At 37.9% G+C, this 9,020-nt stretch overlaps 1 long non-coding RNA gene and 1 pseudogene across 1 annotated transcript; one reads left to right on the top strand and one right to left on the bottom strand.

Moving 5' to 3' along the window:
• The first annotated feature begins 2,094 nt into the window (after positions 1 to 2,094).
• Positions 2,095 to 3,370, top strand: LOC107819181 (xyloglucan endotransglucosylase protein 7-like; annotated as a pseudogene).
• A 1,419-nt stretch (positions 3,371 to 4,789) lies between these two features.
• LOC107819179 (uncharacterized) lies at positions 4,790 to 7,233 on the bottom strand. Its single transcript, XR_001655645.2, has 2 exons — positions 6,834 to 7,233; positions 4,790 to 5,089 (listed from the first exon to the last, which is right to left on the bottom strand). It is a non-coding gene; the product is annotated as an uncharacterized LOC107819179 (long non-coding RNA).
• Between the last annotated feature and the right edge of the window lie 1,787 nt (positions 7,234 to 9,020).

Raw genomic sequence — 9,020 nt, 5'->3', positions numbered from 1 at the left:
ATGGAATCAGTTGAACAGAAATCAAGTCAACGCCCAAGTTGAAGTGATTTCATTGAATCTGTCCATTTCACAAATGTTTCACAAATGTGGGTGCCAATATATTTACCCACTTTCCACATTCTTGTTTCCTTCTTGGCCGCACGTAGCATCCAGTGACAAATAGTAAACCATCTACGGCAAACAACCTTGTATACATCCGTACTTGACTCCCAAACCATCATCTCACGACACTCACTTATGTTGTACATTTTACAAGCCCTAGTTAGGCGAGCTTTATTAGGAAAAATCATGCCCTTTGCCAGCACTATTGGTCTAGACTCATCCCACATTGCTGTCTGAATTTCGTCAAGACCCCTTGTGAGAGCATCCACATCCGGCATACTTGGCAAATTATCAAGATAGGGAATATGCCTTGAATGAAACAACACGTGGGACTCGTACACTCTTGGTCTAATGGGAGGTGGAGTATGCTCCCTCGTCAGCTCAGGTTCGATATTCTCTTCCTCCTCATCATCACCCTCGTCAGGAAAAGGTGTGTCATCTCCAGACTCATCAGCATTGTTGTTATAATCATTATTATCTTCCTGACCTGGCGTATCTGCCAAATCCCGAGTAAATACATCATCTACGGGCAACTGAGCAAGGTCAGGACCATCAAGTTGCTTTTTTTCACTGCACAAACAACAACATAATAAGCCACTCAAATTGATAAATACTTTACATATAGCTATATCACTTCACTTACAAGTCGTAATGTGTTGACATTCCATTATGGACATTATCTTGTTGGTGAAGACTCCCTGATGGACCACCGTAATCCAACACACTAAAAATATGCATATTCCAACTAGGCGTGGGTTCATAACTTGTAAAATTCATATCTGGACGGTACCCTCTGTGGAATATATGAGTGTTAATACAAATTCAATACAACAAAATAAACATCGTAACACAAAGGAAAATTGAAGTTTACCAGTCGTCTTGTAGATTATGTAAAGTAGGAGAGAAATTATTTCCTCACTCCTCGCTCGTCTATGGAGATAAGTTTAGATCCGGCCAAACTATTTCAGCCAGAACCTGTTGGGCTAAAACTGCTCTAAAATATCCACCCGATGATTGAGGGTTATCCCTGCATTGCACAATATCATTATTGCGAACGTATTCAACCTTCACGTACATTTCCAACATTTTTATCAAAATAAGTTCTTGGTATTCATCCAGAGTCCCCAAAAAATCTCTCAGAGTTTCGTCATCCTCGATGTTAAACTCCGCATAACAAGCAACCCCTTGCGGAGTCACAGAATACAGATATCTTCCAATTATTTTAAGATTCACCGAACGTTTGCTCAACCTCATTTTATTGCATAACAACGATATCAGTTTATCGTACTCCATTGTAAGTGGCAACTTAACATGACTCTGTGGAGATAAACTATAGCTCACTGAATTATTCGCCACAATAACCTCACCCCCTCCTCCCAATATAATGAAACCCTTACTTTTCGCTCTTCAGATATTATGATAAAAGCTTGAGAATTTAACAACAAGAAAAATTTATCACAAAGTTGGAGTATTTCTGAATGATTTTTCTCAAAACCCTTAACGCCTTTAAATAAGGCAATGCCCAATCCGGGGGGTTCAAATTTTTGAAAGTAAAACACAATTTAAAAGCGCGTTTTACAAATTTGAATTATTGTTATATCAGTTAAGCGTAGAAGAGTTATTGGTGGGCTCACAGAACATGTAAAGCACAAAAGTACAGAAACATTAGCATGTTAGGTAGAAATATTAATGTCAATCTTTCCCTTGTGGGCAATTGGTGAAGAACCTATTCATTCACCAACCCATACAGATTAAATGGTTGTCCCCACTTCATTCACCAACCCATACTTCCCTATACTTTTTCATCCGAAACCGCAGCCTCTGTTATCTCCATACAAACGCGTTATTTAAACGTCATTTTCCATTATTTAAACGTCATTTTCCATCCTCTCAATTCCCAGCTAATTGCTTTCTTCAATTCCCTTCTTCGATCCTTCTTCCTTCCCTCTCTCAAACTCTACTTTCCACAACTATATATATATATATATGTGTGTGTCCCAATCTCAAACACAAATCACAAACATCTCTTGCTTCATTTCTTCAAATTAAAGCACAAAAATGTCATTTTCCTTTGCTTCCTCAAGAATTTCTATAATGTTTCTACAGCTCTCTATTCTTGCAGTTTTACTCCTATACCCTGCTTGTGCTGATAAATTTTACCAAGATGCGACCGTCACTTGGGGTGACGAGCAGGCTCAGATACAAGAAGGTGGTCCCTTCTCACCTTGTCCCTTGACAAAATTTCAGGTTCCGGCTTTTAATCCAAGAATGAGTTTTTATTCGGAAGGTTCGACATGCAGCTGAAACTAGAACGTGGAAATTCTGCTGGCACTGTCACCACCTTCTACGTAAGTATATATAATGAAACAGAGTTTTACATTACTTCTCAACTAGTATTATGGAACATACTTGATTGAAGTTATTAACAAGTAAAAATATTGGCTTGTGTAATCTGCAGTTGTCATCTCAAGGAGCAGGGCACGACGAAATTGATTTCAAGTTTCTAGGAAATTCATCTGGCCAGCCTTACACAGTTCACACCAACGTTTATTCTCAAGGAAAAGGCAATAAAGAACAACAGTTTCACCTCTGGTTTGATCCAACCACATCATTTCACACCTACTCTATTGTTTGGAACTCTCAACGCATCATGTACGTTACAAATTAAACTTCCTTCTTAATACAAAACATACTTCACTAGATAACAATTTTTACTCATCGTACTATTCATGTCTGACATTTGGGGATTAGTTTGTCTAATTGTCCAGATTTTTGGAATGCTGATGACTGGGCACACAAGGCGGGCGAGTGAAAACGGATTGGTCCATGGCTCCATTCACAGCTTCTTACAGGAATTTTAATACAAATGCATGTGTTTGGTCAGCTGCATCATCTACTTCGTCTTGCGGAGGCTCTAAATCCGCCGATTTAGTGAGTAATGATCAAGCATGGGAAACTCAAGAACTGGACAGTAACGGCAGAAATAGGCTTAGATGGGTGCAGCAGAAGTACATGACATACAATTACTGTGCAGATACTCAAAGGTTCTCTCAAGGCATTCCTCCTGAATGCAAGCGTTCTAGGTTCTGAGAATTAAGTAGTTCAAATCGTCTATAACTTTTCCGGTGTTTGTTTCATTCTTTAATTGTTACTATGTGATATCAGGAAAAAAGAACAGCGGTGTAATTATTTGTGTGAGCAGATTAAATTCTTTATTCTTTTTGTAATCGTGAAACAGAAATTGCAATAATGAATCACTTTTCCACCAGGCCTGCCCATCTTTGCGTGTTAGTTTCCTACTTCAGGCCAGTTAAAAACCTTATTTTCGCGCTTATTCATTGTAGAATTCATCATAATTTACCCTGGCTATTAGGCTACTGGAATCGATAAAAATAAAGAAACTCACATTGTTTCCAGAACTACTACTATTACCTGGCCATTCATTTTAACACCAACATAATACTTGCTGTTAACATACTAAATGGCGTCAAAGAATGTGTTTTAAGGGCATAGCTTTTCCAGTTTTTGAATTGAATTTGGTGTAATAACAGATTAGAAACCGACATTTAAATTGTGCATCAGATATCTGAAGAAGAGGACAAGAAAGAAAGGAGAAACCAAACAAAATAGACCAATAAGACAATCAGAACACCCACTAGTCATCGATAATAACCACCAGCCAATAGTTACCAATGACTACTTTCAGGAAGCAAACAAAGAATTGAAAAGCAGACCAACTTTTTTATGACATGTCATTAGAGGGATCAGTTTCTTTAGAAGTGAAGTATACAAACCCACCTCTAAGTATTCCGAACATCATAGTGACTCCTTACTATGTCAACTACATTCTAATAACTTCGCTAGTATCACTAATTAAAAAAGCTCTTGATTCTTCCTACTTCTAACTCAAGGCAACTATGACTTTCTCACAGTTATCATCGGGAATAACAAACCAGCCATAGTTTAATTCAAGAAAAGGCTTCCCCACCTAAGGATTTGCTCTTTACCACTACTAGATGTCATGCAGCAAATACAGAACAATTTGAAACCCTTCTCCAACTTTGAATAGTCAAAAACTCTAGCGCTGACAGTATATTTTTCCTCCAAGCTTTTATCTAGCCATGTCTAGCTCATATGTCAAACATCCTTACCAACTCATAAACTTAAGATTAACTGATCTTCACATAAAAAGGTTTAACAATAACTCAAATTTTGAAACAAATCCTTAAATCTTAATCAGAAAGTATATTATGCCCCTCAACCATCAACCTTCACATATTTGCTGCCTTGCTTCATAGATAGGCGGATGCAACATAGAGTTATACTGGGTTCAACTGAACCCAGTACTTTCGGCGCACAACATAATTTTATATGTAATAATCACTAAAATTGTAATAAATAGTATATATGAACCCATAACTTTAAAAATATAATGGGTCCAATGCTAAAAACTTTAAATATTGAATCCACAGAATTAAAATCTTAAATCCGCCTCTGTTCATAGAGCATATATCTGTTTTAGAATCTGTATTTTAGTAGTTGATGATGCTCTTCATTTTCAGTCATATTTCTCGCATGAGATACCAATGCTAGAATGAATTGAAGAGCAAAAACTACTCAGACAGTACGCTTGTTGAAAGTAATAAACCAAATTATCCTTTTGCAGTATCACACACCGGCAAGCTAATTGAGTGTTGATTCTCAATTGAATTAAATATCAAAATTCAGAAAAGATAAAACAGAGTAGCTTTAATATGCAAACTAAATTTTCTGCTCTATATCCTACCATGGGTATTTTCAACATAATACAAAGATTGACAACCTTCGCGGACCAATGGCTTCATTCCCTACTTAAGTAACAATGTACTTACAAGATCAGGGTTCACATGTTCCACGGAAAGTAAAGGAACAGTAAATTCAACCAGGTTTAGCCGTTGAACACCTCAAAATGTTTGAAGCAAGCTTTAATCCTACATATCTACTTGTCCTGCAGAAGTAGAAACCAAATAAAGGAACGGCATCAGGTCAAAACACTAGGAATATGAGAGTTGAGAAAGGAACACTTCATTTTCAAAACATATAGATACATTTGATCAAGTATCCAGAATGTACTGGCCTCCAATCTAGTGCAGGATAAACTATCTGCGGTATAACTAGTGCATAGCCTCACATTTAACTAGGCCAAAATCACTCACCAGTTTTCCAGGTTCCTCCTACCGAAAAGCCAACGATAATCTTACATGATATTTGAGACCAAACAAAAATATGAAATGCTGCAATTTTCCTTTGGTTTAGGTTCTATCTAAGACACCTAGGACCTAGAACCATTCCCCTTGTGATGCCATGACGGAGGGCGGGTCAAGCAGAACTGGCAGGATTCTAGGATGACAAGCTTCTGAAAAAGGTGTGCACATGCCACCTTAAGCGAATCCCACATCGGAATGAGAGAGGAAAGTGAAGAGCTTTAAAAGGCATAACACAAGTTCAAATTGTACACGCACCTTTGGGGCTCGATCTGGCGTAGCCCGAAAGACAAATTCGTTCGGACCTAGGTCCAAAGCAGACAATACGTGCCACGGGCTTGGGTCGTGACACCCCAGCAGATCATTATTTTCCTATTCAAGATGGATAAAAAAGGAAGAAAAGAAAAAGAAATCTCCAGTAGACAAGATATGCTTTGAGAATAACTCCCAAGCATTTCTTCTACATGATACATCTACTCGCACCAGCGTTTTCCACTTCTCCGCTCTAAAATAGATCGAGAAGAAGAAAATAAAACAGGAATCTCCAGTTTACTATTTATGCTCTGGAAAGGATCTCTCAACAATCTCAATATTATGAAATAAGTGTAGATAAAGTTAACTTTGTGAAGAATCTGGACAATTTCTTTGTGCGGAAAAGTAATCTTGGCTAGAATATTGAAAATGTTGAATTGTTCATGGAGTAAATTTCCTTTTTGGGAAGTGGGGAAGATTCTATCCAGAACAGAAACAATTTAATTTGGAATATACAGAGTACTTCTAGTCCAACACAACTGCAGTTTCGCCTCTTCTTTTGCCTCGTTGGTTCACTATTACCTTGGCTTAACACCTATACTTGCATCGGATTTTATATCAGGCCCTGCAACTCCCAACTTTCCCATTTTACAACCTCTGATTGCTCAAAATACACACAATAAGCACCTCTACAGGATTGAGCCAAGTTGGGCACAGGTGGATAACACATTACACATAACAAATCTTCTCTGCCTATATGCTAGTGACTTCAAGTATAACAGTAGATAATGGGTTAAATAAGGAATTCTAATTGGAAAAGCGCACAGAACATGAGAAAATCCATGTTGAAACATGACAGAAGATCATCAAATTTCCATTCAGAAAAATACTATCAAAAAATCAGCAAGATGACCAAAGGAAAACAAATTTTGAACCGTTTGTTATGGAGGAAAATGTTTTCCACTGGAAAATATACATATAGTACCATTTTCTCCATCGTTGTACAAGTAGAATAATGTAAAGATACTGTTTTTAGCTCTGATTCTGTGGGACTAAATTAAAACAAGCAAGTGATATAAAGAAGGAATTACTTTGAATTTTCCATTTTGGTGGAAAATACATATGCTTAACTGACTCTGTCCATTTTCAGAAGTTTAAGAAAGAACAAATAGAAGAGACCCAAATGAAAGCTTGCTAAGTAGAATTACAAGAAAAGCACACTAGTAGTTTTGTTACCTTGAGGGAAGAAAAAACCAGCTACGGAGAAAATGTAGCAGTAATGCCATGGCCATAAACTTGAGTAGGTAAGAACCCTAATTAGTGTCAATGGTTTTCCACAGTTAAGGAGAAAGACAAAGAGTAAAGAAAAAATTGCATTCAAAAGGATTTTCTGTCACAACCCCTTTTATATAACACACACCATCAGAGGAGAAAGCTCTGTTCTTTGTCTTCTTCTTTTATAGCCAGTCCCTAACACTACACTCTCTCATCTCATGTCCCAATATTTTCTCATGTTTCTGTGGGTTTAAGAAGGGGTTTCGCACAGGTGCACGAATTACTATGAAGAGAAAGCCATGTTGATGTGCACGGGTTGGCGCTTTGCTTTTACGATTTACAGTGCAACTGGTTCAAATTACTCCAAGGCTTTTTTCAAAGTTCCAACTCAAGATCTATATGTACTAATTATCATCATCTCGCTCCAGTTTATTTTCTTTTATAAAACCACCTACTAATCTTTTCCGATGGTTACTTGTTTTTAAGGCAAATGTGGATTTTGTACTTTTAATCAATATAATGATAACGGTATCCACTATTTATTTGAGTATTAATTGTATATTGTAGCTCGTATTGCATGGGTCAAAATCTAATCGAAGAGACCTCGCCTGAAATAGGGAAATCAAGAATCAATTAGACCGAGGTCACGCTTAGGAAGCAACATTGGCAAGTCGAGCAGTGAATGCCGAGGTTGAGCACTCAAATGAGGAGTGCCTATCCCTATTTATAAGAATATGGTCAGCCCAAATGCCGCCTCATTAATTTCGAAACGGAAGAGGCGTGTGAAACAATGTAACGTATGGGGAACATGCGCCATAATGACACACGATGAAATGATGTCATTTCAAACTGATGTAACGGTCAGGTGTGGCTCTTTAAGCGCCACGTCACCACCTCACCATAAAAAGGTCACTCCTCGGCCAATGTGCTCAGATTTCTCAAAATTATAACTGGCGAAGTCCGCCCACCGAGCTCGCCCAAAAGCAACTCCGGTGAGTGGAGGTACTAACTGTATGAGTCAAAATCTAATCGAATAGACCTCGCCGGAAATAGGGAAATCAAGAATCAATTAGGCCGAGGTCACGCTTAAGAAGCAACATTGGCAAATCGAGCAGTGAATGACGAGGTCGAGCACTCAGATTGGCCAAAACGGCTAGTTTAGCAGTAAGATATTTCTAAAAAATATTCGGAGGAATATTCTCTGTATTTGTACTTTCATTAGGTAAGGGGAATGTCCCATATAAGTAGGAGGTGAGAGAGAAAGAGGGAGATCTGATTATCTATCTTGATAAGTTCTTTCTAGAAAAGTTGACTCCCACATAACTGCAAATATTATCTTTATACAAGATTCAATTTGTTGTGTTATTCCAAGCAAACCCACACTAGATCCGATAAAGTGTTTGATGTTCACACATTTGGCTATCTTACATCACTGTCAGAAAGAGGATCATCCACCTTGTTACACATTTGGGTGAATTATTCTCTTTCTTTACAGCTATTGTCATTCATCATATTTATTGTTTGTCTTCATTCCTTTATTTATTCACAAGAATATCATTAAACTACCTTTTGGCTTTAAATAGCTTTAAATGCGATTTATAGATTTTTACTTCCCACCAATCTTGGATCTAGAACTTATTATATTTAACTAGAATTTACCTATTATCATTCATTTAATTAGTTTAACAAAAAGATTTAAGACTTTTGGTCAAACAATTTGGCGTCGTCTGTGGGAATTTTCTAGTTAAAAGTTTTATTTTTTTCTAAATCTAAAAAAACACAAAACTCTACACAGTCTCGTATCTCGTTGTTTGCACAGATCTGATATGGCAGGCAATGAGAAGAAAAGAGAAAGGCGATAGCCGATCTCACCGCCAATCTCCTAAATACTATCGACGGAGTTCACGGAGAGGACGAGGAGAACGTGACACCAAATGCCTCACCCAGGCGAAGTGATTCACCCCCTCCTCATGGCAGCGTTACCGCTTCTCATGGAAAGGGAGCCTCTATGTCCACTACGGAAGAAGCACCACTAGCAGTAAAAAAGCTACTAGAAGCATGGCTAACGAATACACTGAATAGCATACTAGACAAACCCGCTCAGAGGGCGAGCAGAGAGAGTGTGCGAGTCAACATCGCCACAACAAC

Source organism: Nicotiana tabacum, chromosome 10 (assembly GCF_000715075.1).
Source record: "Nicotiana tabacum cultivar K326 chromosome 10, ASM71507v2, whole genome shotgun sequence".
Lineage (NCBI taxonomy): Eukaryota > Viridiplantae > Streptophyta > Magnoliopsida > Solanales > Solanaceae > Nicotiana > Nicotiana tabacum.
The sequence above is the reverse complement of the archived record's forward strand: the minus strand, read 5'-3'. Positions and strand labels throughout refer to the sequence as shown.